The 27,910-nt window shown below is 41.2% G+C and overlaps 1 long non-coding RNA gene across 1 annotated transcript; it reads left to right on the top strand.

Moving 5' to 3' along the window:
* The first annotated feature begins 2,209 nt into the window (after positions 1–2,209).
* LOC147652699 (uncharacterized) lies at positions 2,210–11,412 on the top strand. Its single transcript, XR_015288043.1, has 2 exons — positions 2,210–2,293; positions 9,793–11,412. It is a non-coding gene; the product is annotated as an uncharacterized LOC147652699 (long non-coding RNA).
* Positions 11,413–27,910: the final 16,498 nt, after the last annotated feature.

Below are 27,910 nucleotides of genomic sequence, written 5' to 3'. Positions count from 1 at the left end.
TGAAACACAGAGTGCGTGCACTTGTTTCTGATACCTAGCTCTGAAATCCAGAAGAACACTGAATTTCATACAACATACAACATTTCATGGTGATACATGAAAACAACTGTTGAATTAGATAGAAAAAGCTAGAAGTGTGAGTGTGTAGATTAGAGAGTTTTCTTAAATCACTGGGTGAAAAAGTTGGAGTTTAAGCTAGTTTAGAAAGCAGAAGGCAAGATGGAGGATTTAGACTGTTGTTTCTTTTCTTTCTTCTTTCTTCTTCATGTTCTTCTTCTAGAGGTTTTTGGGTAATAGTAGGTGATTGGATAGAAAATGTCACAGTACAGCACACAGGTGATAGGTCATTGGGTCATTTAGAAAAATAATATACGTGTCTACTGTTAATTGGATAAGAATGAGTATAAAGATAAAAAAAACTGTGTAGTTCAGGGCCATTTTGTGCTTTCAAAGCCAAAGTGAACCACAAGGCCATTTTGTACCATCAGAGCAAAATGAGCCAGGTTGTGGTGAACTGAACTTGTGCAGACAGTCTGGAGAGACCTGCCAAGTTTTGTGATAACATCCTAATAAACACGAGAAACAAGATCCTAACGAGCTTGGGAGTTTTCTCTGAACCAGAGAATTAAGATAAGCGGGGCTCCCAGTGAAGGATCATCCAAAAGGAGCTCAGCCCAAAGGGGACTGAGAAATCCAGGAGTGAAGAAAAGTACAGAAGAAAAGCAGCAGAATCAAGAAAAAGAAAAAATAAACAAACAAAAAAAAAAAATTAAAAAGTTACACGTAAGGTTCATTTTCTGAGGCTTTGCAGAATACTTTGTCTCCTCTCCTTACGTTTAAGTCTAGGCCACCGGAGTGCAGAACCAAGTACTCTGCATCAGGTGCTCCCCCACAGCATCATTTCTGCTGGCAGGTTTGCAGTACTGTGAAGACATGGCTGGCACAGTGAGCTCCGTTTTCCTTTCACTGAAAATGTAAGAAGAACAAAACAGCACATCATGAATCCTGAAAAAAACTGTGTGTTCAGAATCTGTGTCCAGATTGGAATTGCATGATGCAAGCCCACCGAAATGACAGAGGAATTCTTAGTACGTCATTCTAAAATAGCAATAAAGCCAAACCGTGCTTCTAAATAATCAAGTTCCTTCCATATTCTGTTTACAAGTAATTCCATTACTCAAGCAAAGCCTGGCTCCCACAAACACTTAAGAGTGCCATTACCATTAAGTGAGTGAGCAGACACATTGCTTTCAGAAAAGCTATACACAGCATAAAATTAAATATAAATTTAGTTGTTCTCTAAATTATTAGCACTAATTTATAATAAAGCCCATTATGGATTGCTGAATCAGGCCCTGAATAGTTTGGCAGTGCATGATGAAAACTCCCCATCTGCAGATTACTTTCTGTGAAACACTTTAACCAAATTCCAGACAAGTCGGAAGATTGAAAAAGAGGGTGGAAAATTTCAGAGAAAAATAGATTTCCCTAAGTCTTAGTTAATACTTCAAGAACTTATCTACTACATAAAGCTAATGGGCCAGTTGCTGAATTTTTAAGTATTTTCCTGGTATGTATTTTTCCAGAGAAATCTAAAAAATGTTAAGTAGCTTGGGTTCAGATATTATTTACAGTGCAAATCAAGAATTCTTTTTTTTTTTTCACCAAACTCACATGCCAGGAATCTGACACAGGATTTGAACCACAACGATTGAAAATTAGGAAAAGTAAAGGCTATTCTCTTTGTCATCACACTTCCACTTATAGTGATATGCTCTTTTGTTATTAAGCAGGCCCAATCAAAACAAAAGGGATACTGTTTCTTTATGAGTAATGCACTAACCCACCAGCAGAAAAAATTCACATAAAATGTATGGGTTCGGACAGCATAAGATTTATTACGATGGCTACAAAAATTATTCCTTCTTAACAGCACTTAAATTGTCTAATTATTCACAGCTGTTTTCAATTTGTTTCAGGTACTTAATTAGGGGGGTAGGGTCCTCTGCCCAGCGCCTGAACCAGCACTGTCAAAAAAGGCTAAGAATGGTTTCACGCTAAACCAGCCCAGCCCTGCGGCTGATTAGTGGAAACCACTGCAAGGTAATTTGTTATTCATACTTATCCATCTGCCTCCTGCTGGGCCGAGATAAAGAGATACACAATTTCCTTCTTGTTTGTATCGTTATTTCCGTCCATCGAGGCAATCAAGGCAAGTCTGGATGGAAAGAAAAAAAAAAAAAAAAAAAGTAGTGTTTGCTGTTCTTTTAGAGGAGCATCCCCGGGCAAACAGGTATGTTTGGGATTCAGCACCTGATAATCTTAATTGACCTCTGGATTTGAGGCTGGGAGATCTTTGTTTCAATTTAGCATCACAGCAGGAGGCTGTGTGCCTGCGGGGTCTCGGGGAGCAAACAGATGTGCAACCTGCAGGTAGGAGTCACTGCCGGGGGCTTAGACTTCCACCAGAGGCATCTTTCCTCAGGGATGTTACAGCAGGGTACAGCTGGTTCCTGCCGATTTGGGTAGGGAGCTGCAGTTCATTGCTGAGAAGAACATGCCAGTTCTATTTTATGTGTTGGACACTAAAAGCAGACGATTATGTCATGCTTAGAAAGATCAGAAAAAACGTTCTTGTCAGGTTGCCTTGGAGCTGTCCTAGACATTTTCCTTCCTTTGAAGGCTTCAGGCATTACAGTTTTGAGGAGTCAGAAGCCTGTGAGGCTGCGTGTTTTGCATCAGCAGCAAAGGTGTGGGTGCAGCTCCTGCCTTGGCGTGCAGGACTCTGTGCTTGGGCTGGATGGATGGCTGGGCACGTACAGTAAAGGCAGCTCCAGCTAATTCCAAAGGAAGTCTTACTGGTTTAAATGGGAGTAATAAATCTTTCAGGTCACCAGCTGCACTTAGCTGGCCTCATTAAAATTCAGATCCTTAGTATCTGTGGGCAAGTGTATGAAATGGGGTTATGGGGTGAATTGGTCAACAGATTTTAGGTTTGTTTGTGCTCCCTGTGGACTCCCCTACTGAAAAAATCCTGAAGAGTTTAATAGGAAAAAAAGAACCTATGTTATTTTTTTAAAGTATCCTATAGGATTTAATAGGGAATTATATCCTGGCAATGGACATTTTTTTATGGTTCAGATAACCGTAGGAAAGACTGATTTGTGCATTAATGCATTTTTCTAGTGTGTCTCAATTATAGAAACATCTGCACTAAGTGAACTTGAAACCTCTTTGATTCCCTGTGCAAATTCTCACTACTCAAAAGTCCTCATGTTTTCCTATTTCTTGACTTTAGCTTAATAGTTTCAGGGTGGGTTGCAATAGTATGTAACTGCGTAGCTTGCAAAGGAAAGTGGGATTTTTAAGATGTAATTGCTTAAAACCTTCAAATCCTGCATTCAGAAAACATAGCCAGCTCAGCATGGATTGATCTCCTGGATGTTACCAGCAGCATCTGCTCTCTCTAGTATAGAGACAAAGACTTTCACCCTAAACAACAGCACTTGACCCCTGCAGCCCTTTTCGTCCTGGTAATGAGTGATTTTTTTTTTTTTATATTTTTAATTTTGTTTTTTTATTACTGTCTGCTATTATTAACACCAGTGCAAAATTAGCGTGAGCGTTTAAGGTAGGCTGTTTCACAAGGTGTGGGACAGCAGAGAATTTTTTTCCAGCTAATTGGAAAATGAAATACTACTATCTTAAAACACATTGTTAAGTTTGTTAAGTCCTTTTCCAGGTTCATATAACAAGTTTATGGCAAGCTGTTGTTATTCTGGGTGCGTTGGGCAGTGCAGGAAATCTTCTGTGGGTCTGTGCTGTGGTGAATGGTTTCACTGCTTGGCACCCCCAAAGCACAGCTGATAGCAGCTCCAGGCCACCAGCAACATGCTCTCTTGGTGTGAGGATGAGGCTGGTTCTGTCTGTGAATGGAACTCAGGGGCAGTGTCTGCTTTCCAGGCACCTCTCCACACCCAAAATGCTTTCACTGGCATTTTCTTTGTGGAGTTGTGGATCCCCTTCTTTCCAGCTGGATGTGAGCTACAAGCAAGGGGTCTTTGCTGGCATCTCGCTTGGTAAAAAAGCAGTAAAGGTGGAAAGTTTTGCGTCCAAACAAGAAAAAACCAAAATGCTGACAAATTATCACAGAAACAAAGACACTGAAATCAATTACTGTTATTATAGCAATCAAAGCCACAGTCAGAAAAGACTGGATCCTACAGCTCTCCTCTTAGCAAAACATGAGGAAGACTTTCATTTTGACAGAAAATCCAGGGACAGACTAAGGAGGTTGCCCAGAATCATCAAGGAATTCTGTGGTATTCAGAATTGAAGTGTGTATCTCATGTAAAACTTTTCTCTATTTCTTCAGCTTTCTGAAATATCTCTGCTTAAGCCTTTCCACCACCTACATTATACATGTTGGCACAGCTTTCTTACAGCGGCACTCACATCTGCTGAGTCAATGTGTGTTAGCCATCACCGTTTAGAGAATATCTGCTGATATAAACACTTCTTGTCTGTGTATACAAGGGCTAATTCCCACTGAAATTAGTTGAAAGTCCATTATTAATATCACTGGCCTGAAGTAAAGATTTTCTCAGATTTGCAAACTGAGGTTGCACTGTGACCATTGCTGTTGTTTATCCTCTGTCCAAGCTTGGCATTTCCCTTGATTGGAGAAATAGAACTGGCAACTTTGATATCTGTGAATGTTCAGTCTGGTTTTGCACTTTTGTGATGGCTGAAATCTCTCTGGTAAACTCAAAACATTCTGGAGAGGGTTCAGAAAAATTTGGACCAATATAATTTTATGCTTGTATGAATCGTCCTGGTGTTTTGTTAAGTCTTAACTTAGTTTATATTTTAGTCATTCACTGGGGCACCAATAAAAAACAAATAACCTTAAAGAAAAAACAGCTGGCGAATCAAAATAAAATCCTGCTAATATTTTTCTCCCAGTAAAACTGGTATCACTGATAGGAAGGCAAATTCTTCACATTATATATTATATGATATACTATAATACATAATAGAATATATACACACACATAAACCCCTAATGCTTTAAGAGCTAGGACTTAGAAAATATATAGGGAAGCAAAATTACATTCAGTGCTGGATACCCTACTACCAAAAATACCTTGAAAACCTGGAAGGACTTCAAAGAAGACAAAGTGACTGGGAATCTGGGGGAATTGGAATTTGAGGAAAGTTATAAAGCACCTAAAACCTATATCTAGAAATTAATGAGAGAGTGACTCAGAATTCTGACTTGCTTCAGAATTGGCACCATTTTTGGCTGGTATATGAAGGTAAATTGAAGACAGGGCTGGTTTACATTAGGCTGTAAAATGACATGGTTTTGACACAGCTTCACAGGCAGCTGAGTCATCTCTTCAGTGGGACTGGAAACCTCGAAATGTGGGGCTGGAGGTGGGAGCAGGGAGTCAAATGCCAGGGCAGTGCCCAAGAAGCCTTCTGCACCTTGAGAAGGCCCTCAGCAGCTCCCAAGCAGAGCGCTGGCATCGGTGTTAGGAATCTGCACCCACCACCTCATCAGCAAGAACTTTGCTTTTTGAGGGTACCACCATGTGCAAGGCTGGAAGATAAAGGGCTGCTGTGCCTTGAACTGCTGACAAGGTCCAAGTCCCACTTTACAGACACTTTTTCCTCAGATGTGGTGGAGGTGTTACACCAGGGGCTGTAGCAGGAAAATCCAGGTATCCTGCAAATGACTGATTAAGACATGGGAAGAGTGAAATCACCTGCTCATGGACACACAGATGGACACACCCAACAGAGGTGGGCATCTAGACCAGACCCTGAAGTCAAGGTGTGTAACCAAAGCACAAAAGCTTCCTTTACTTGTAGCACAGCCAGCTTAGAGGAAATATTAGAAACATATATACACATGAAATCAGAAAAATAAGCATTTCATAAAGAAAATTTCTTAATGATAAGATATTACATTTTGTGGGGACTGCTTGTTTTTTTCTCCATTATTAAATTTTAATTTTTAAGTAGACATTTTTTGCAAGAGCACATTTATAAACTTCTTCTCTGGCCCCTTAGGAAGGTTCTTGTGGGACACAAAAGGTATGATTCCTGTTTTGTGAGATTTTTATATTTAATTGTAGCAAAATCATGTTACAGAAAATTACACTGCTCACTATGTTTAACTTTGTCCTCGCAGACAGTCTGGCTGATTTAACACACCTTTTTCACTCCAGACAAAACTCACTTCCTTTCAGGTATTATCTAAAAAATTAGGGCATGGTTTCATAATTAACCATTACCCTTTATTTTAATCAGTCACAAAATGAAGTGTGCTCTTACAATAACATTAAAGAGTTACTTAGAAGTCCAGATATTGGTATTGCCGTTTCAGGTGTGAGAAGATCCATTTAGTGACTGGAACTTTATTAGAAAGGAACTCTGACTTGTATATTCAGACATTTGAGGCACAGCAGATACTGATACCACTTCAGTGTGAAGGACTGACTGATAAACTTTTCAAAAACTGTGTGTAAATTCTTACTGAATCAGATCACTTCTGTTTCCTCCATATTTGGAACTTCCTCTTTTAATTTTGTTTAGAAAAAAGTGTACTTATCCCACTTAAAACCATTTCCTTTTTCCTCTTTGCAAAGTGAAAAAGCAGAGATGCACATCAATAAACATAAAGGAGCTATACTTCTGCAGCAACAGCTTATTGTTGAAAATCTTGAATCCTAATTAAGGGAAATGAGAGAATTTGACCTTTGGAAAGTGATAGTCTTGTAATATTTTATGTGTACGATCATTTAGAGAAGGGCAACTACTTTTGTGTTTGAATCATAAGTGAAAGGTAAAATATTATTAATGTAAGTGAAACATGCTTCGAGCAAAGAATAAAGCAATGAATCATGTTAAGTGAACTTTTGAAGAATGTGGGAAGGATATGCTCCTGGATGGTTAGCTTCTCGCAAACAGGCTGTTGGGTTGAAACCGTATCTGTGGTTTGTTGTTTCACGAAAGAGCAAGATAAACTGGGGAGACTACAACAATAATGAAAAAACAGAAATCCATGAGGCAGGTTCTGTGAGCACTTCCTCAGGGAGAGGAAAGGCAGGAGGGATGGATTGCTAATGACTGGGAGTAGAATGTTTGATGGCATTACCAGGCAAGGTAAATACAGGCTAATGGCCTCATCCTGCAGCACACCGCTTGTGAGGTGCTGGGTGAGAGCTCTCAAAACAGACCACAGCCAGCAGCAGCAGCCTGGGCAGGACAAGCCCTGAAGTCACAGAGAGTACAGAGCAGGATCTCAGCCCCTGACAGCACTTGTGGTGAGAAAGTGAGAGCTGGTCTCCAGAACACACAAAGTCCAGGAAGTCATTGTCCCATTCATGTTTCTGTCTATAGTTGCCTGAATTTCACAGGCTCTGTACTAATTTCTGCTTTCAAAATTCACGTTCTTAGAATTATTTAGGGAGACATTCAGGTGCCTAAATACAGGTGGCTTCCAGACACCACTCCATGAGGACAAAAGTCTCTTGCAGGAGCCCTCTGTCACTGCTGCTGGTCTTGTGCTGGCATCCTCAGGGGTCCAGGATGGGCACAGCTAGGCTCCAGTACTGCTCCCGAAGTTCCAACAGGAATTTCTGGCTCTAAGAGGTTGGTTTCAATTTATTTCAATATTTTCTCTCCAATGTCCCCACTGCATTTGTGCAGGTGAAATATTCCTGGCTTAGTCTTCTGGAGACTGGAATTCTCCCTGGATAAGAATTGGTTTGGATGTAGCAATTTTTCACACAAGTATAGTGATGTTAGACTTGCAAGTCTGTGAAGAGAAGTAACCTATGGTTACTGTTGTCTGAAAAAGCAAGAGTGCCAGTGTGCATTGGAACAGAAAAACAGTAGTTCTGGCACCAGAACAATATTATATAAAAGTCTTCTTTATGGGTCTTGAGGTAAATTCAGCTATTTTTTGCATGTGTGTGCCTCTTTTGAGTGCCTGCTCTCTTTTCGTGGACATTAGAGCACATTCCGTCTTGCCATTTTCCCTTCAGCTGCACAGCTCCTTCTTCATGTATGGCAGCTTTAAAACAACAAAAAAAAATACTCTTTAACCCTACTGACCTTTAAGCACATGACCTGTGAAAACATCATCTTCTTTCTATCTACCATACTCTGTATATTCAAGCACACATTTGACATTTATGTTTTCCTGAGGCAGTAAATTTTCCTTCTGCTGACATAGAAGTAAATGCTTTAATCAGAATAAATCTGACTCTTTAAATCAGCTGGCTACATCTATAGCAAATTAATTACTAAAAATGGCTCTGCTTAAGGAGTCTGGATGTTTCTAGTATTTATTAAGAGCAGGACTTTATTTTTTCTTCAGCTTCTCAAGAGATTTGATCTCTGCACAAGTGAATAATTTCAGCTCACTTCAATGGAACTAGTATGTGAGTTAAATACTATTAGTCTGAGTCCCAGAATTAATGTGAATGCTACTGCTTTCCTTCCCAAGGGAAAACCAGGACTGGACAAGGATGAAGGGAGCCAGTTCATGTTGTCTACAAAATGGATGTTTGTGGGAGCAGGTGCTGTTTGAGCTCTTGCAGAAAGGGCTCTGTGGTCAGCTGGAGGTGGGATATCGCTGTGCCAGGCATGGGGCTCCAGGCAGGGGCTGGGCTGGAGCATCTCCCTGCTACCAGCCCCACGCCAGCCTTGGCTCCAGGCAGCCACTGGGCTTAGCCAGCTCTGACCTACTCCTAAAATACTCTACTCTACTAAGATCCATTCCCCGAGTCCAAACTGAAAACTATAAAATACTTTCCTGCAATTTTTAACAGGAAACGCATCCGGCCTCCGTAACAACAATAACTGTCATAATTAAAGACACTCTTTAAAACTTTGCTTGGTTGAGAAAGGAAGCTATTAGAAGGAAATGTCAATCCAAACCCTTTTTGCGGAGGGAGCCTTTAATGACTTTCAAAACCTGCTGTAACTGTCTAGGATAACTTAGAAATACAAATGTCAGAAGATTTCTTGATCAAAGCAAACTCCCATACTTACTATTTTTCATGTCTTTTACAAATTTCTGTCAATTTTATTGAGACCCAAGCAAGCCGTTAGTTCATACTGTATTATAAAAGAATATATTTTTCAATTTCTACAGTTTTCACAGTATCTTTTCACTAACTATGACTGCTGCTGCTCAGAAAGTAATGAGTTTGGCCAAACCTCTTTCACAGATGAAAGCTATAATAGGAAATAAAAATAAGAGCTTTCTCCACCCTGACAGACTCCCATTTAGCCCTTTGTTTCTGTCCTCAAACATTTTCAGAAGAAAACAGGCTGTATTCAACCCTGCCTTGCCCTGCCTCTGCCTGTGACTTGATGTCAGGCTCTTTCCCAAGACACCCTTGAGCATCCAGTTTACAGAGGAAGCATCTGCCCCTCAAATCTTCTCCTCCCTTGGTTAAAATGATGGCCCTCAGTGTCTGGGGTGTGAGGACCTCTGTCTGTGATGCCCTGCAGAGGTGTGAGTGACCAGTGTGGTGCAGCAGAGCAGGAGGGACAGCTGTACCCCCCTGCCACAACATCGCACAAAAGCTGCAAGAGGCTTTTCTTATTTTCCCAAGTGGCACAGCTGTGAGAGGAAATACCAACCAGAATTTTAGGGTATTCACTGGAAAGCTGCCATTTGTCATATGGAAAAATAGCAGTTTTTCTAGGCTGCTGCTTATATGGTGCAAAGGTGGAAAGATACCATCATGAGGCTTTTCTCTTTGCCAGATTTTATATGGGAAAAGTGAGGTGTGTCTGAACCCATGCCAGCGTGTCCTGCACTTGCTTCTCACTAATCAGAAAGCTTTGGATCAGCAGAAAAGCCCAGCATCCCTGGGGGAGCAGTGTGTGCAGTACCTCTGGAGGCTCACATCCCTGCTGTAACTTGTGCACATCTGTCACTGCTAGAGCCAGTGACAGGACTGATGCTTCAAATGGACATCATTCAACTAAAAATGTTGGTCCTGGGGACTCCAGCTGTAGTGAAATCTGACAAAGATGGTGTCTCTGGGGTAAAAGTACCATTCTCTTTGAATTCACTGGGACCCTAAAAAATTCCTCACTCAACTCACAGCAAAAAGACAAAAAAACGGAACAAACCCCCAGAACAACAACAAAACAAAAAAAATGAAAAAACCCAACCAACCAAACAACTCCCCCCACCTAGAAAAAACCCCAAAAGAACCAAAGAGAAGAAGAATCAGAAACAAAAAAGACAAAGAACAGACCTTAACTGGATAAAAAACTCAGCAGGTTTAGGCCCTTTGTAAGTCTGATGAATGAGTGATTTGACAGTTTCTTGCAAAATCCTGCAAAATTATTGAGGGTTCCCCTTCACTCTTACAAAGAAAAGAAAGCCAAAGATCCACCAAAGAGTTCAAAGTCTGCTGAGGGGTGGGAGCAGCCAAATTAATGAGGTCATGTTCAGAGTGAGATAACTGTCCAGATCTCATTCTGAAAATGAGTTTCCTTTCTGGTATGCATGTGAAACCTTTCAGTTTCTCAACTGACTTTTTTCAGCTATTCTATGCTTGCCAGGCTGCTGCCTCAGACAAACATGATAAATAAAAGAAGTTTGCTGAATAGATAGTTTTCTGACTTCCTCTGATCAGAAAAAATCCCCTTAAAATAAGCAATACTGAGACAGCCAGTGCTGCAATGTGATTAACAAAAAATGTAGTCAAATAATGTTCTGGATTTAACATCCATAGATGTAGAAGCATCCTTGAGCTGCCATGAACAGCATCACTAGCTCGCTTCCTTTTTAAAAAAGTTTCATCCACACTCTCAAAAACAAATTTTGGATTGTTTTGGTTCTAACTCTTCAAAATTACATCTATAGACTAATACACAAAGTAAAACAAGAAAGTGGAAGAATGAATGAATGAATGAATGAATGCTGTGATGCATTCACATCGTGAATGGGAATCATGATGAGGATGGCAGAAATTAAGCAAATAGTAACCATGGGTACTGATGGATTCTGTGCCTGGTCTGTGACACAGCTCCTGGGCCATTGCCCCACACTGTCCTCAGGGCTGGCATTGCAGGTTCCCTGAGCAAAGGGGAAGAGAAAAGGCTGAAATGTGGTAACAGAGTCACTGGGCTCCCTGAAGGGCATCTGAGGAATACCTGAGGCAATACTTAACTTTAAATTGATTGTCTATCAGGTTAATTGAACTTCTGAAGGCAGAGATCGGCTGCTCTCAGTAAATAATTGGAGGAATTTGCATTCTCCAGCAATCTTCAACAGCACAGATGTGGCAGCTGACTTTGCAAGTGACTTCTGCTAGTTTAAAGCTCTAGTTAGGCTGTGCTGGTCTGAAGCACTTCCAGCTTAAAGACTCACTGAATAATTCTGATGACATCTCTTGGCATATTCAATCCCAAAAGATACTGAGATACTGTAACACACTAATGCAGTTTTTATGTACCAGTAAAGTCCACTTGGGTATTCAAGTACCAAATATCTACTGAAAACATGTAAATCTGTCATTTAAGTAACTCAGAGGACCTTAACCTGAAACTAGAAGTCTTTATTGAATGAAGGGCCTTCACTAACAGCAACAGGAGTTTTGTCAGGGTAAGGACCAAAGGATTTAGCCTTAACTTCGAAGGCAAGTTGTTTTAAAACCATTGATAACTGGATGGAACTGCTTGTTTGGAAAGCTCTGAGCCACTTTTATATAGCAGTGGCAGAAATGTTAATGACATTTTTCCTTGCAGGTCAGTGACAGAAACACAAGCATTAAGAAAACAGTTTTTGAATGTTATCTACAACCTTAATATCTCTTTGTAGATTTGTGAGCCTGCTGAATTTGCCTGTCTGTAATCATTATTAGATAAAAAAAAATACTTAAAGGTAACTCTTTAGGTTAAAATTTATAACTTTCAAGTGATCATCTGCACCCTGTCATTTTGACTTCTTAAGCCTGAATTTTGCAGTGCCTCAGGCAAAAACATTACTGTTACCGTACGTCAGATAAGATGCGGCCTGGCTTTTTTTATACATAATATTTATTGGATATTGGGCATTGCTAAAGGGGATCTTATTTTAACTGAAGCCAGATTTTCTGCAGTTAATAGAGTTAGGAATGGTGTATTATTTTCCAACTTGGACGGGTTATTAATACTTATAAGTTGTGAACATGGAAAGAATTCCCATAAATCTGTGTAGTGCACTGAATCTTACAACAGAAGAGATAAAGATGTATGAAAAGCTGCTGAATGCCTGCACGTCACATCCAGCCCCCGTTCAAGGACCTGAATCTGCTCTGGGGAGCCCTGGAGGAGAGGATGCCTGAGTGGGGCTGTCAGCGGCTCCAAGGGCTGCTGGTCCCAGGGTCAGCTCTCCTCATCTCCACACGTTGCTCTCCAGCTCTGCGTGTTTTCCACATGTGTCATGATAGTCCTCTACTCCCCAAAAGGGTATGGTTTAGCCAAAAGCAGAAGGATTTAGCAGGACTACACAGAAAAATCAAAGAATGGATGACTGGATATTTTCCTCCCTCTGTTTTAACAGGCAGACAGGGCAGGGTATTCCTTCTGTGTTGCTGAAAGGAGCGAGGATCACTCTCAGGTTGAAAGGGCTCACTCCAGTTAACCAGAGAGAACGTATTCAGACCTCAGTGTCCTATACCAGATTTTTAATCTAAAGAAAGTCATATACACCTGTCTGTGTAGAGCTGCTCTTTTCCCCCTGCTGAGCCATATGAAATCAGGGATCATTTTTGTTCTGGCTTCTCTTTTCGGTTGTGCACACGCCTCCCTTGCACACACAAGCCTGGCATTCATGCAAACCAGGTGCATGCAGAAAAGAATTTTGCTCTGAATATGTATTTAGCCAGCAGTAACTAAGCTCTACAAATTCTTCTCTGGAGTGCACAGAGCTTTGTGTAAAACCCGGGACAGACTCTCATTCTTAGCTTTAATTTCTCAGTTGTCCTAGTCAGGAAGCCTGAGAAGATGTTCCCACAATATAGCCACTTGTCTGCTGCTCCACTGTATGACTTCAGGAAACACAGGCAGTGCAGAGCCCTGCTAGGTGCTGAGGGCTCCTGGCCCCCTTCTGACTAAACACTTAAACACGTTATTGAAATCAAAAGAAGGACTCACTGGCTTCAGTGTGACCAGGGCTTTTGCTTTCCTTGAACAGGGTTGGAGCATTCAGCTCCTTATTGCATCTACTCCTTCATGTTTTTGTTCTAGCTCTCTTTCTTGCACTGTCTGTAAATATGCATGTAATGGTACTCAGCCTTATAAAGATTTTATAATGCTACACATTATGCAAGAAAAAAACTCAGGAAAGTGAATTATAAATGTCTATGTATTATTTTGGGAAGTGTTAGTAGAAAAATAAATGTGATATATCCATTCTACTTGCACAATGGCTGCTACCATCGTTCTTTCACATCTTACAATTATTGTCACTGTGCTGTGCAAGGTCACACTGGTAATCCCAGCTTTATGGATGTACAGCTAAGGGAAGCTAAGTGACTTCAGTAGGTCACCAAAAAATCAATGGCCATGCACAGACCAAGGCATCCTACTCAGACTGTAACTTGTGAATTGCCTTACCTTGGTGCTATATATAGCCTGGGTACCAATTCTGCTTCTACCCACATCCCTGTATCTCTGTCCCCTCCATCCAAATGTCTCTGCTCCATTCTCTTGTAAGAACACTTACTGTTCTGTTTCTCTGCTGATATGTCTCATGTTTGGTGAGGAGATGATAGATTGGTTCCCCTAAACTGAGGTTGGATAACTAAAGCAAGGCTTACAGCATCCCTAAGTACACAAATGAACAGCCCTCTCTCAGAGAGATAGGTTTTGTTCTACACAAATCTGGAAGTGGTGTCATATGTGTCTGTACATGCACTAAACACTGATCATATCTGACAAAAAATCAAAAATGGAAACCTCCCCTAGGGCAAGATCTCCAACTGTACAATTAAGACACAATGTGTGGATGGTCACATGCTTACACTGGGCACGCTGGGACCCATAGCAGCAGCTTTCTTCTTCTCAGCACTGGCAGCTTCCAATACATGGTGGTGGTGTAGAGGGCAGGTTGTACCTCGTGCTTTTTTAGTGTGTGACAGAAGGAATTAAAAAAATCTGGTTTCAATTAAAAAGTGTCTTTGCAAACTTTTTGGTTATGAAAAATGTAACTAGTTGGTTCTAAAGAGAGGACATGGATCTGCCTGGACCTTTGGACCTGGTACAGGTCTGATGATTTTGTCACATCCAACATTCTGCAGAGAGGAACTGTCAGACCCATCTGACAGTGGAACTTTCTCTTCCTGAAATTTTTTGTAGTTTGGTGCCACAGTAGTTTAAAACATAATGGGTGTTTCCAATTTGTACCACACCAAAGATATAAGCCCCGACTTTTCATTTTGTCTTCTGGTGAGCTGAAAATACAGTAGGTGTCTGGGAGATGTTATTGAAATATTTGCTCTTAACCAGGATGGGGCATCCACACAGCTGTATAACTCAGATCACCAGAGGTTCTCCATGTGACATCACCTATGCTGAGTCTTCCCTTACAGGGAAGTCCTAAAAGACACAGTGCCCTTCCTGTGCTCACAAGCACTGTCAGGTTAGGCTGTGGTGACTGAGGAAGTCAGTGCAATTGTGCCTTTGTCAGACAGAACAGCTACACCTGACGGGAGTTTTGAGACAGTTCCCAGACCAGCCCAGTAAAATAAACTGAAATAGATGTTGATATTTTTGTTTGTGTACTAGGCTGTGAACACTGAATAAGAAAGCTGCTTGATATTCCCATCTTCTCATGGTTACCATAACTTGGCCAGGTATGGATCAAAAGCTTTTATTTGTTACCACTTGAACCGGCAGAACTTGTGAGGCACAGGCTGCTCCTATTCTTGCTGAACCACATCTTGTCCACATCCGTGTACTGGAGGGAGAAACAGCCTCTGCAGCCACAAAACAGCATTGTGAGCTGAGTGTATTTTGGTTGAAGCAAGTCCTTAGTAGAGATTTTCAAAGCACCTGGCTGATGACCTCATTGCTCCAGTGGCAAACTGGACTACTCCCAAGGACTGTCCATGCAGAGGGCTTTGGAAGTTTACTTTCAACCAGCATTTTTGATGGGGCATGTTGGCCTCTGATACTGGATGTGTTTTTCTTCTGGTGGATGCTCAGCTCTGTGCTCTGGGTTTGGGGGCTAACAAGTTTGGCCAAACACATGTTCAAAGAGGGAGGGCTGTACCTGTCTGTGCAGCAGGCTTGATAAACTGCAGAGGCACACCTTGAACTCTGGTCAGTGAAAGGCATAATCCCAGATTGCCAAGAAGGCTTTAATAACTCCCCAGAATATACAAAAGGAAACTCTGAGAGCATCTTTAGAGGGATGGGTCACTCATTGCAAACACTGAGATGACAGGTTAGCAGGACCACCTGGATGGCTACAGAGCTTATAATGTGTCAGACCTCTGCAATTGCTGTTGCTAACAATAATTAACTCTTCTGCAATTGCAGTTAATTTTTAAAGGTGATGATCACCTGACTATACAAGAAAACCTCAGGACTCCAACTTATATGTGGTAGCAGCTTAAAATCAGACCCTGGAAGGGATTTGCTGCCACCAGTGTGTACTATCCAGCACTGGAGGAACATGATGTGTTTACATGAAGGCAAGATGGAAAGCTTGTGAAGAGGCTTGGCAAGAGTATCTTTTTTTTCCTGGAATACTATGATGTACCGTGGAAGAAGATAGGTTTAGATTAGATATTAGGAAGAAATTCCTCACTCTGTGGGTGGTGAGGCACTGGAAGAGGGTGGCCAGAGGAGCTGTGGATGCCCCATCCCTGGCAGTGTTAGAGGCCAGGCTGGATGGGGCTCTGAGAAACTTGGTCTAGTGAAAGACCCCATAACATAATCTTTAAGGTGCCTTCTAACAGAAACTAAGCTCTGCTTTTATGTGCTACCATCCTTTCAAATGGAAAATGGAAGGACATCCATTCTGCACCTGAGGCAGCATCATCTACCCAATGCAATGGAATATTTTGTATGAGGCAGAGAGAATGGGAGATAGGAAGGCAGAGAAGGGAAAGCCAGAAGGAAGCAAGAGAAGAGGTTGTTGTTGTTGAGCCCCCGAGGGGGAAGTGACACTGAACTGACTCCAAGGCAAGTTTGTAAATTATGAGCAAAGATAGCACATGCTGTTTGCCTCTCTGTTTGCATTGTTCAGAGAGATGGAAATTTATGTACAGTCACGTAAATGAACTAGAGTGCAGCAAGAAATATCCCTGAATTTATCTTCCATATTTTTCTCTAGTAATTGCTTCAGAATCTCAAATCGCAGAGGATAAATATATGGTTACCCTTCTGTTCCTAGTGGTTAGATAGTTTTTAAAGAAGGATACTAAATATTAAAGGACAGTTGTATACATACGTGCATGCTGTCTTGGAGATCACATGCATATGTGTTTTCCAAGCTCATTCCCAGATAGAATGCCATTACTCCACAAGCTGTACAATGATTTTGTTATTGAGAAAGGCAATCCCATTGTGATTTGAATTGCGCCTGGAGTTATTAAAAAAAAATCAAACATGGTTTTAATTGCTGTGAAGGTTTTAGTTGCTTATAGCCAGGAATTTAGCTCAAAATGTCTGCACTCCTGAGTTTAATTTGTGCAAAGTTTAATATCTTCATGCAATAAACCACTGAGGTATTTCTGTTTTTAGAACAATATACTAAACCATTCTGACTTCTCCAGGCAGGATCAGTTTAAAGCTTTGATTACCTAAGCTTTAAATCCTTAATCTGTGCTTGGAAAAGGCGAGGGGGGAGGGAAGGGCAGTTAGTGGAGAGGGGTAGTATTTTCTGAATGTCCAGCCAAGTATCTACTAATAATTGAAATCAATTTTCTATGGCACAGATACAGCCGAATTTGCCCGTGATAAAAGCACACCAGTGTGCCAATTTGAGGGGAGGAGGGGGACGTGCACGTGTGGCCCACGCATGTGCTCTGAAGCAGGGGACAAGTGCGTGAGCTCTGCAGTCCTTGCCCCTTTTACCCCTCGCAGCCATGTGTGAGTAAATCACAGCTGTCAGTATGGTAGCAGCTTGATTAAAGTTCAGGGGTTTAATAGATCATTTTAAAAACCCCAAATTACTCCCACTCCCTAGTCGATCCACCTGGACCCTTGCCCTAGGTGCATGGCAGTTTTCAACCAGCACTGGAGAAGCCAAGTCTGGGCCTGAGGTTCCTGCTTATTCCCCGAGGATCCTCGCTGCAGACCTAGACCAACATTCTCAGCTGTATTTAATCTGCTCTGAGACAAGCTGGCTATGAGAAAATGCAAAGGAAAAGGCACATAAGCAAAGACATGGAAAAACTTGGACAGTTGGCCTGCTTTGTTCACTTGGTAAACTGGAGGCTGGCCAGTAACAGCGGAGCTCCCTTGGCAATACAAGTCTGTTCCAATTAATCGTGTTTAACCATTCTAATCACACTTTAGCACATTAATCCTATTTTCAATCCAAAACACATCTGAAAGAGCGGCATGTGGGCCTTTTTATAGCAACCGCAAATCAGATGTAACTGAGAGACATAGGGCCCTAGTTTACTCTGCACTTTCACTGAACTTAAACTTAATAAAATATGTGACTGAGTTGTGGTTGGATTTACTGCATGATGTTGATGCTTCCACATATAAATAGATCCCTTAAGTAACTTAAAAACCTGTCAGAAAGGGCAGTGAAAATTTGATTATAAGGTAACCAGTGCGTGTGTTTTCTAACAATGACATTGTTCCTCTGGTCAGTGGTATTGAGAGAACTTTTAAAATTTAATCTGCTTATGGATATAAATGATGCTACACTTGGAATCAAGGGCCTGCATTTCTTGCCTTCAACCATGCTCAGTTACAAAGAATTTTATGGCTTGCTTTAACCATGAAAACAAATAAAGCTGTTATCTTCTCCCAGTCATACTTCTGGCATTTAAAATAAATTTTGGAATAGCAAAATTTTTAACTTTGTTGTATTCATCATGCACCAAGTGAAATAATATTTTTGGTTTTCACTCCTGATAAAATGTAGCTGCTTTGCACTGCTTCTGTGTTAAAATCCTTGCTTTCAATAAGAGGTGGCCTTGTTAAGGTATAGATCTGTGATGATGCATTTTATTTTCCACTCTGTGGATTTGCTTTAAACTGAACAACAGCAACAAGAAAAAAAAAAAAATAAAGCACCTAGGAATGTCCATCTCCAAATCTCTTGATGTCCTTAATGCCCAAATCTATGTTTATAGGCAGATTCAATGGAGGTACATTGAAATGTAAATTATGAAGAAAGATTTGTGTTTGAGCCTTGAATTTAGCTGTGAAGTGGGAATGAAGCTATCAAGTAATGCTAAATTAATTTAGCAATTCAGAATATAGCAAGAAAAGGTATAAAAGAAAAGTCCATCTTAAAAAGGAAGGTCTCAGACAATTATCAGGATTATACTCAATGTTTGGTTTTCTAGCTTTTTATGTTATGAATACTTATCTAGTAAGATGCATTAGAGGAACCTAAATGCAAACTAGAAATGAGTTTATCCAGGTAAGTAAGGTTTTATGAAACAATTTAATTCATTCCAGTTCTTTTGGAAGAAATTGCAGGTTATGGTTAATGTAGTGTATCAGACAGGAATAGCATTCACAGAGCCACCTGCATTTAATATAGAACTGTCAGAGATCTCTACTCACTACCACTTACCCAGAAAGAAATATGCAACAATTTGATCAACCCAGGGCTTTTTAATATTGAAAAAAAAATATTTCTTTTTCTGAACACAATGAAAATAAAGACTCAGTTTATGGAATTTTGCTCTTCAGTAGAATCTACACAGGGTTTTTTGGGCTTATTAAATTAAAAGTCATTTTGGCCCCTTCTGTATACTTTAGTAGGCATTGGAAAATACTATCCACTGGGACTGTACCCAAATAGAGAATTAAGACAATACATTCAGGCAAGTCTTATAAAAAGGCTTTTCCAAATATCATGAAAGTCTGAAAAAATAAGTTAGTGCTGGTGTTGCCAAAGTCTGAAAATCCTTGGATTAAAGATACCAACTGATGAATGGAATATTTCATAATTCCATAACCTGCTAACAAAACAGCTTATCTAGCAGGTATTTCTAATATTCTTCTAAAAGGAGTCTATTATTGGTGAAAAGAGCAATTGAGTGCCTTGGTATCCGTAGTCATAGGGCATAAAATGGTGAGTAGACAGTGCTGGCTTCTCCCCCATAATGAAAAGCTTGACTGGAAAAAGTATGAATGTCTTTTGCTCCCTGCTTGCCCTGTGAAATGGGGACAAGGCAAGGGAGGTGGCACGGGTCAGTTTTACCAGTACAGGAGCTTTGAGAAAGCCACTGGGCCAGGCTGCCTTCACAGGGACACAGAGGAAGCAAACTGCTCTAAGGGGAAGTTAGGACCAGTGTCAATTACTGGTTTTTCACTTTCTGCACTAAGGCGTTCAAAAGCTTGGCACATGGTAGATTCTAAGGAGGAGCTGGGAGGCAGAGGGCAGAGCAGCAAGCTCTTCTGCCTACCCTAGAAAATGAGCAGCAGTCAACAAGAATTTGCTTACCTGTGAGTCAGACAAGTGCTGATACTGTCTTCTGCAAAGCAGAACTGCTAAGGGATAAGGGGTTTAATGTAGTAATCTTTCCCCTCCTCAGTTCAGTGAGTTTTCTGCCATCTACTTCAGCAGAGCCAAGATTAAATCAAAACCTACCTACAGTCCCATTTCAGCCACAAACTTTAACAAGTGCCACAAGGCTCTGCTAAACCAGACAGAATAGAGGTTGATGGATTTATTTCCTTTCCTTTATTAGGAACCCTTTCCATGATTTGTAATAATTCATCTTCTGGAGGGAAGCTCTGCAGTGTATGAACTGTCCAGAGAGACCTGGCCAGGCAGCAGTGGGGAAGCTCTGCACCCCACAGCCCAGGTTTGGCATCTCCCTTCACCACTCACCTGCCTACACACAACATCCATCCACAGCAGCCTTGAAAGCCCCTGGGCCAAGCAAACCAGATATGCATCAGCAGTGGGTACCTGCTGATGTGCAGAAAGGCCACGCTGTCATATCGGCTCTGTGCCTTCTTTTCACTGCCTTCCAAACATGAATCCTCAATGGACTGATCATTGTTGCCTTTAGTAGGCCTGAAACAACACAATGAATTTAATTCCAATTTTTTTCCTTCCTTTAGGCTAGATTTTGCCACTGTACTGCAGTACCACAACTGCTCATGTGTTCCCCAAGACTTCATGTGTCCAACAGGGAAAACTGACAGTACAGGTGAAGTTATTTGGAACTGATATGTGTTTAAGTATTTTGGCATTACAGCAAAAATGTTTCCCAGAGTAGCAGGTTAAGAAATTACAAATTTTACAGCTTTTTAGATAGGATATTCGTGTTGCATAAAAAAGTGTTTATTTTTATCTATTATTTCAGAGACAGAAAAGGTCAAAATACAAACAGACTGTGAGAATAGAAGTAACAAATTAAGAAACCAAGGTGTAAGTGTAGTTTCTTGACCACCTCCTGGATTATTCATTACAGTGGATTTCTCAGGCCCAGCATTACACACCCATCTCCCTGTGAGATTGGGATAGGAAAGCCTAGATTATTTACTCAGTTTATCTGGTATGAAACTGGAGTAATTTCAGTAATTTAGACTTGGGTCTCAATTACAGCAGTTTAAATCCTGTAACATTATTATTCTCTAGGCAGCCTCTGGACCTTATCCTCATTGAAAACCATGTGAATAAGATCACAGCCTAACTCCTAGAATCAGTTTGGGAACTTTTTATAATGCTATATTTTAAATTAATTAATTAAATTAATTTTTAATTAATCAATTTAATTTTAAATAATATTTAGTTTAATTCAGGTTTCCAATCTCCTCCAGCCTCCTGTTTTAGCAGTAGGTGCAGATGCAGTGAGTGATGTTGAAGCTGCTATGGAACCTCTCTAATTCCTCTTCAGGAATGGCACAATCCCTTGATTTCAGGATTTTCAAGACAAAACTCAGTTTAAAAGAGGTGCTTTTGTCTTAGCCTTGGAACACAATTTTTTGTACCCAGCTCTCTTCTCTGGAACAGAAAAACCCCAAACCTTCAGTGCATATCTAGCATCTTGGAATGGCTTGGAAACTCTTGTTTTAGATGCACACAGATGAATGAAAGGGTACCTGTTGACCACATGGTGATTTCTTATGTATAGATTTAGTGTTGAACACATTCACGTGGCTCAGCTTCCCACTATTCCCGATTATCTGAACTGCAGAAGCTGCCAGCATCCAGCTCTGTGGTGTTGGGCACAAGGTGGCTTCAGTCCCTGAAGAGGCTGCAGCTCAAGCTTAAGGTATGGCTGCTCTTCACATGAGGTAGACTTTAGCCCAAATTCTTTCCAAAGCTTCTGGATCATGATCAGCAAAACTTCTGGACCACTAGCAGTTCTCAGCACTTCTCACACCCTATATTTAGAGTAAAACTTTTAACTGAGATGTGATTAAATCCACTGCTCCATGCAGCCAAGTGCTGGATCACTTCCCATGGCCTCATAATATCTCCTACCAAAACAAGGAAATGGGACATTTATGACTCGTTCCTCGATATGTGTGACAGAGATGAAGATCCCATTAAAGCTGCTGGCTGTGTTTCTATTCTTTCCTTATAAAAATCTAATTTTTACTTTTTTTTGATGAAGAATTTTAAGTTCTAGATGACCTACAGGTTAGTGTGCATGACAGGTAATGCCTTTTGACTTAGGCTTACAGTGTAGTAAGTGTCACATACAAGCAGAGGTGCAAAGACCACCTAGAAAAAATGCTGTACCTTTATCTTTAAAGGAAGTAGCACACAGTAGTCTGTGTATGGAAGTACATACAGTTACCACCTGGTGTCAAGAAATCACATCTAAAGACACAAGACCAAATTTCCCCAAGAGTGTGGAAGTGCTCAAGACCTCAGTCCAGGACATTTCTTAGTTTGTCCAGAATATTACAAACTGGGAAAGAGTACTTGTTTCCTGACACAACACTTGCTATCTGTGTGACAGCTGAAGCCCCAGAAACTGAAGAGGATAAAGAATATTAAGTTTTGGGCCTGAAAACTTGAAGTGGCTGAAGGGAGAGGTCAGTGTTGTACTAAAGGAAATTGAAGCCAGTTTCAGAATTTTGTTCATATCAGTGCTTTTTCATGTGAGCAAATTAATATATTTTAGTTGTAGTAGAGTCACAGTTTCTCAGGCCAGATGGTGCTAATGTATGTTTTTCAGACTAGGTAACTATCTCTGCTTGTATTACTCAGTAACAATACTGTAGTTCAGTGTTATGCTGTGGCAATACTGCAGTGCTTAGGAGTGAACAGGAACTGCAAGGTGCTGAAAAATTCAGAGCAAAGAGGTGGCCCCTGCCCTAAAGACATGATCCTTGAAGATAGATGTGAGAAAAGTTAGGAAATCAATCAGACCATAGTGAATGGTTATTGGACAATACATTGGTAAATTCACATTTTATTTATTGTATACATGTATGGCATTTACTGAGCTGTATAATAATGGATCATATTTCTTATTCAGGACTGGGGTTTCTTTTTATAAATACTTTCATTTGTTTTATAAATTGCTGAGAAGTATCCTAGCAAAGTCTCTCTAACAGTTTGCACAGGACACTATGAAAAATATAAAGTTCTTTGTAGTTTCCTGTGCATGTTGGATGTTTAGTGCATGTACTTCCATTAAAAAAAGAAAATATTTCAATTAATTTTCTGCCTCATATTTCTAATTAGACCAAACTCAAGAGACAGATTTTGTAGTCAATCATTACAGGTGCAGTCCTGCAGCTCCAGGGAATTTGGGTGAGGAACTATCATGATACCATTCCCAGAAGGGATGATCCCTTATGCTCATTTGTTTAATGATGCTGCATGTTGTCCACTCAAATTCTGTGAATCCCTTAAGGAGCTGCTGCTGCTGCCCTAGGTGCTCTTCTGTGATCAGACTTTGGCAGAATGACAGGATAAAGAGAATTGCAACAGGCTGTTGGACTGCAGGTCCTTTGTTAAAGTCACTTTGTCACTGAAACCTCACTCCCCTCACATCAGGTGAGAGTTTCAGCAGCTGCATTTGGCCTTTTCACCTTTGTCTGCAGAGACATAAATACCGTGGTGTGCTTTCACATTAACTCAGACATGTCAAAGGCTGTCTGATGAGCTGAGAGACTCACTATTTTAAAAAAGGCAAAGCAAACCCTAAATGTTATAATGGATGTAGTTAAAATTGGAAATAGATCCAAGTGGAAATGTGGGGAGTGAGTCCAAGTTGAAATAGAGGCTGAACCTATATTCTCACCCTGCTTGCATCTGCAGCTCTGAAAAGAGAGCCTGGGGTGTGTTTGAAATACACACAGCAGGTTTGGGGCAGGTCCATCCCTAACTGCAGTCAGTAATGGTCCCCACAGGGCAAAATGTAGACTTAAAACTGAGATATATTTTCAGCCTTCTGGAGTGCAAGTACTTTGGTTTAAGGAAAAGAAGGGTACAGTGCATTTGATATCAGGGCCATCAGTCTGAGATTAAAAAAAGAGGACTCCATGCCCTCATTCATGGATATAAAGATGTGGCCTCCAACTCTATACCTCAGCCCTGGTTTTCACCTGGCTGTGACCCAGCAGGGTGTTTGCAGCAGATTTAGAGCTATGCAGACTTCATCCAACATCACTGCACTTCCCACAAGCACAGCATCCCTAGGGGGCTGTAAGGGCAGCCACATGCCCTTTCCTAAACTGCTTCCAAAGTATATTTTTAACAAAGCTGCAGCAAGGTTGTTTTTTTTTTCTTTTGGTTTTTTTTTTGTTTCCCTTCTCTTCAGTCCAGCTGTGCCTGATGAAAAAGACTGAGAAATCCGGGTCAAACGCACTGCTAATTTATAGAGATCGGGAGAGTGAGGATATTTCTTGTCTGTGCTACAGCCTGTAGGCTTCAGGGAGAAGTTCAGCAGCTGAGCTGCCCATGAAGCTCTCTGAGCAGAGGATGCTCACTGCCAGTGCCTGAGCAAGCTGAGGGGCATCCCTGCTGCTCTGCAGTGCCTCCTCCACCTGCCACTGCTGCCTGGGCAGTGCTGGTCTCTGGAAAGCAAAATGACACCCTCAATCAATTCTTTCCACCCTGCCTTGTCTCCATGCAAGCAAGCACGTGGATAACAGGACTGCTCTGTGTTTTCAGAGGGACGTGAGGAATGCAGAGGAAAGGCAGAGGATGGGCTCAGAGCTCACTACTGAGGTGTGTTTGTTTGGGTTTGACAAATTTAGGTTTTCCTTTGCAAGCCCGAACCTTCCTTTCTAAAGTCTTTGAATTCCAGCTTTGAATTCCAGCTGCCTCAATTTCAGGCAGGCAGATTTTGAATCAGATCCCTGTGGTTTTTGGTTTAGGGTTATATCCACAACTGAAAGGGGCCTTAATTTAGCCAGTTCCTCCTGGGAAGATGGCCAAAAGATTGAGGTTTCTGCCATCTTGAGCACAACCTTCATAAGAAATGCTCCTGAAGTTTCTTTGCTGTCAAATTCAAGCCCTTCATGCTGCTTCAGCACGCCACCTCAGCTTAAAATCTAAGCAGAACAGGTAACAGCGTAAATCCTTGAACTTTTGCGGGTGTTGGGTAGGCATGGATTATAGCAAACAGCATTCACCCTACGCTTTGCTTCCTCATCACTAGCTGAGATTTGAAACTGCCACAGTTCTCACTCCTTCCTGCTGTTCCAGCCTCAGAGATTTTGATTAGGAAAAGAAATAGAAATGCCAGAAAAATGAGAGGGGAGAAGTGGAAACTGCCAAAACCAAGCTGCCTTGGGACAGCTAAACTAAACTAACTAAACTAAACTATTCTAACTAAAGTGGTACAAGAGAAGAAAAGCTGTGGCCCTGTTGTGTTGTTATTTCAGTTTCACACATGCCCAGTAGAAATGAGGATGTGCCATAGGCAGAGAACACGTGCTTTCATCTCACACATTATTTGCCCTGATGAATGCCCCATGCAAGATTGTCAAGTCCTGCTCTGTGTCCATGTGATAGCACCTGCCCTACTGACCACAGTGGAACTGATAGAGGGACTCCAGAGCTAAAAGCTGTGAGCTTCCAGACCTGCCATGTGACTCTGGAGTGCTCAGTGGAGATCAAGATCTTGCCAGAGAGTACCACAGAGAGGTGCTGAGTGAAGGTTACAAACACCTTGGGACTGGCACAGGGCAGGGCTGGGAAAGTGCCACTGGTGATGTATGACACTATAATCTCTGTACCCAAAATTTAGGAGCTGTTTCTTCAGACTGTGTTGCTTAGAGAAAAAATAGAATTGACAAGATAAATCTGCTGGAGTTCATAGCTGGATTTATTTTTCCATAGCAGTAATCCTTTAGTTTAAAATGGATTCCAAGGCCTCCTTCCCCTGATGAACAGCAACATCCTCTAGTGCAGGAGCATCTTGGTGAGAGGAATATTTTCCCAAAAGGCTGTTCTGGCCATTGGCTCTTCAAATATAGCAAAGAGTAGCTGCAGCAGCCCAGAAGCAACTGCAAACCATTTTAGGTCCTGTCATCACTCTTTCTGTCTCCTCTTCCTGCTGGTAGCTCTTGTCACATCTTTCTTTCCTTGTTCCAGAGGAGTCTCCTGGCGTTGATAACTATTCCTTATTGCTTCTAATTATTCAATCAGCCCAAACATTTTCTACCCTTTTTCCTGTGTGTGACAGGGATGGGTTTCTGCTTTTTCTCTAGACTCAAGAGGGGTACATCTCAGGAGGGCAAATGGAAGAAATATCGATTTTTAGCCATGTTGATGCTGATCACAGGATTCCTGCTGCACTTGTTTTGGGATACCTGCACTGAGATGCATTTGTGTGAACATGGGGTGGCTTTCTCTCCCATGTTTCACAGCTTTACCTGCCTGCAGGGCACAAACCTCTTTGTGGTCTTTGGATTGGCTGCAGGCTGAGATGGAAGATGCGAGGAAATTGCCTTGCCTTCGGACTGCACATTTGTTATTGTTTCATTTTAATTGTTCCTAATAATTCTAAACTGCAAGCTGCTCTGTGCATCTGGGGAAGTATGATTGTACAAAAGCTTTTTTTTTTTTTTTTTCTATTTGAAGTACTTTTTCTTTCATTCTTTCTTCAGTTTCTTTTCCTTTTCCTGAATCTTCACTGTTTTTTTAATCCTTGCAAAGAAGCACTAACTTCCTTTTTCTTCTAAGTTACAATTTATTTGTTATTTTATTGGGGAGCACAGGAAGAAGTAATTATTACTACATTTCACATTATATAAGGACCCTGCTCTGTCACAGCTGCTGGCCACATGACCAGCCTTTCTTTGGGGAAACCCAAAGTGCTTGGTTTCACTGTGAAATTCTGTACTCATCTAAAACCTGCTCTTGTGCCATTATGGAGTCTTGTGAAAAGGTCATTTAATTATGAATCAGGTGTAGATGTTTCACAGAATTTTAAAAATAGTGAAGGTCCTGACTTTGAGGTACAGAAATAAACAGGATTTTCTTTTATATGACGATTTCAGAGGCAAAGATTTTGATGGGTAGCATGTTTTAATGTTTTCATTTCAGGCGTTTCAAGTTCAATTTCAAGAACAAAGCAGAAAAACAGCATTAAATTTTGAGCCCCTCTTTAAATAAAAATGTGATTGTTTTAGTTTAAGGAGGGATATAGCCTGTGTGTTGTGACACTTGCTCCATGCTCACAAAGCTGTGAGCCCGTTTCTAAAAGTCTGGTAAAGGACTGTTGCATGAGAGAAAGTAACTGCAATGTGAGGGTTATGGAGACATGGAGAACACAGACATATGTGTATTTCTACATCTTCACATACCCTCTGAACTCTTCTGAAGCTCCTGGAGGAGAGGGTGGAGCTGCACATTCATGTGATCCTCAAGCTGGGTTGGCAAACTGCACCAAAGGAACAAAAGTCTTCAGGTGTTTCCCTGTTTCCAACCTTGTTCTTGCCCCTCTGTTCTGACACAACCCTTGGAAACCCCTAGAGAATCCCCCCTGAGGCTGAGGCTGTCCAGCTCAGTCCCCCCAGGACATGATGGGCAGCCTGGCCATGCATTCAGATGTGGGCTCATCAGCTGTGCAGGAGCAGGAGAGCTGGGCAAGGCTGTGCAGGCAGGAGCTCCTTTGACTGCCACAGACACAATATTTGCCTGCTTTAGTCCTTGGATGAATCAGCCTTGATGTCTGTCAAACTGCACTGTCTATTTGCCAGTGGGCAGTTGTTTCTCCTTGGCTGATGGACAGACAAATGCCTGTGGGTAGGCAGATATGCGACATCCTGGATACCAGAGAATTTTTTTTCCTTTTTCCAAGAAATGAGGGAATCAATTCACTTTGACTGGGAGCAATAAACCACTTGTTGAATACAGGTCTCAAGTCCTGAATGATAAATGGCTCTTCTGCCATTATCAACTTGATTTGTTTTTTTTCTTCAGGGCAAAACACTATGCATATTCAAGAAAACGTGAGTAAAATCTTAGGGTTTGTTTTTTTCCCTCATTGAATGCACAGATCCTGTTAACTTACATTATAGGCCCAAACAAAATGTGGAATCAGCCTGGGGTGTTGAGGGTTGGTATAGAAGGTATACCAAGGTGGAGGAGGGGGAGAAATGGGTGGGTCTACCTTAAACATAAAATTTGCTGTTGGAATAATAAAATAATATAATACATCTGGGTTGATTTTCTCCTTGGTGATAGAGGGCTGCTCTAACAGTTAGCCTTGGTCATGGGTGACTTGGACATACCTTAAACTCTGGGGTACCATTC

Source organism: Cyanistes caeruleus, chromosome 6 (assembly GCF_971803275.1).
Source record: "Cyanistes caeruleus chromosome 6, bCyaCae1.hap1.1, whole genome shotgun sequence".
NCBI lineage: Eukaryota > Metazoa > Chordata > Aves > Passeriformes > Paridae > Cyanistes > Cyanistes caeruleus.
This window is presented reverse-complemented; position numbering and strand designations above follow the sequence as displayed.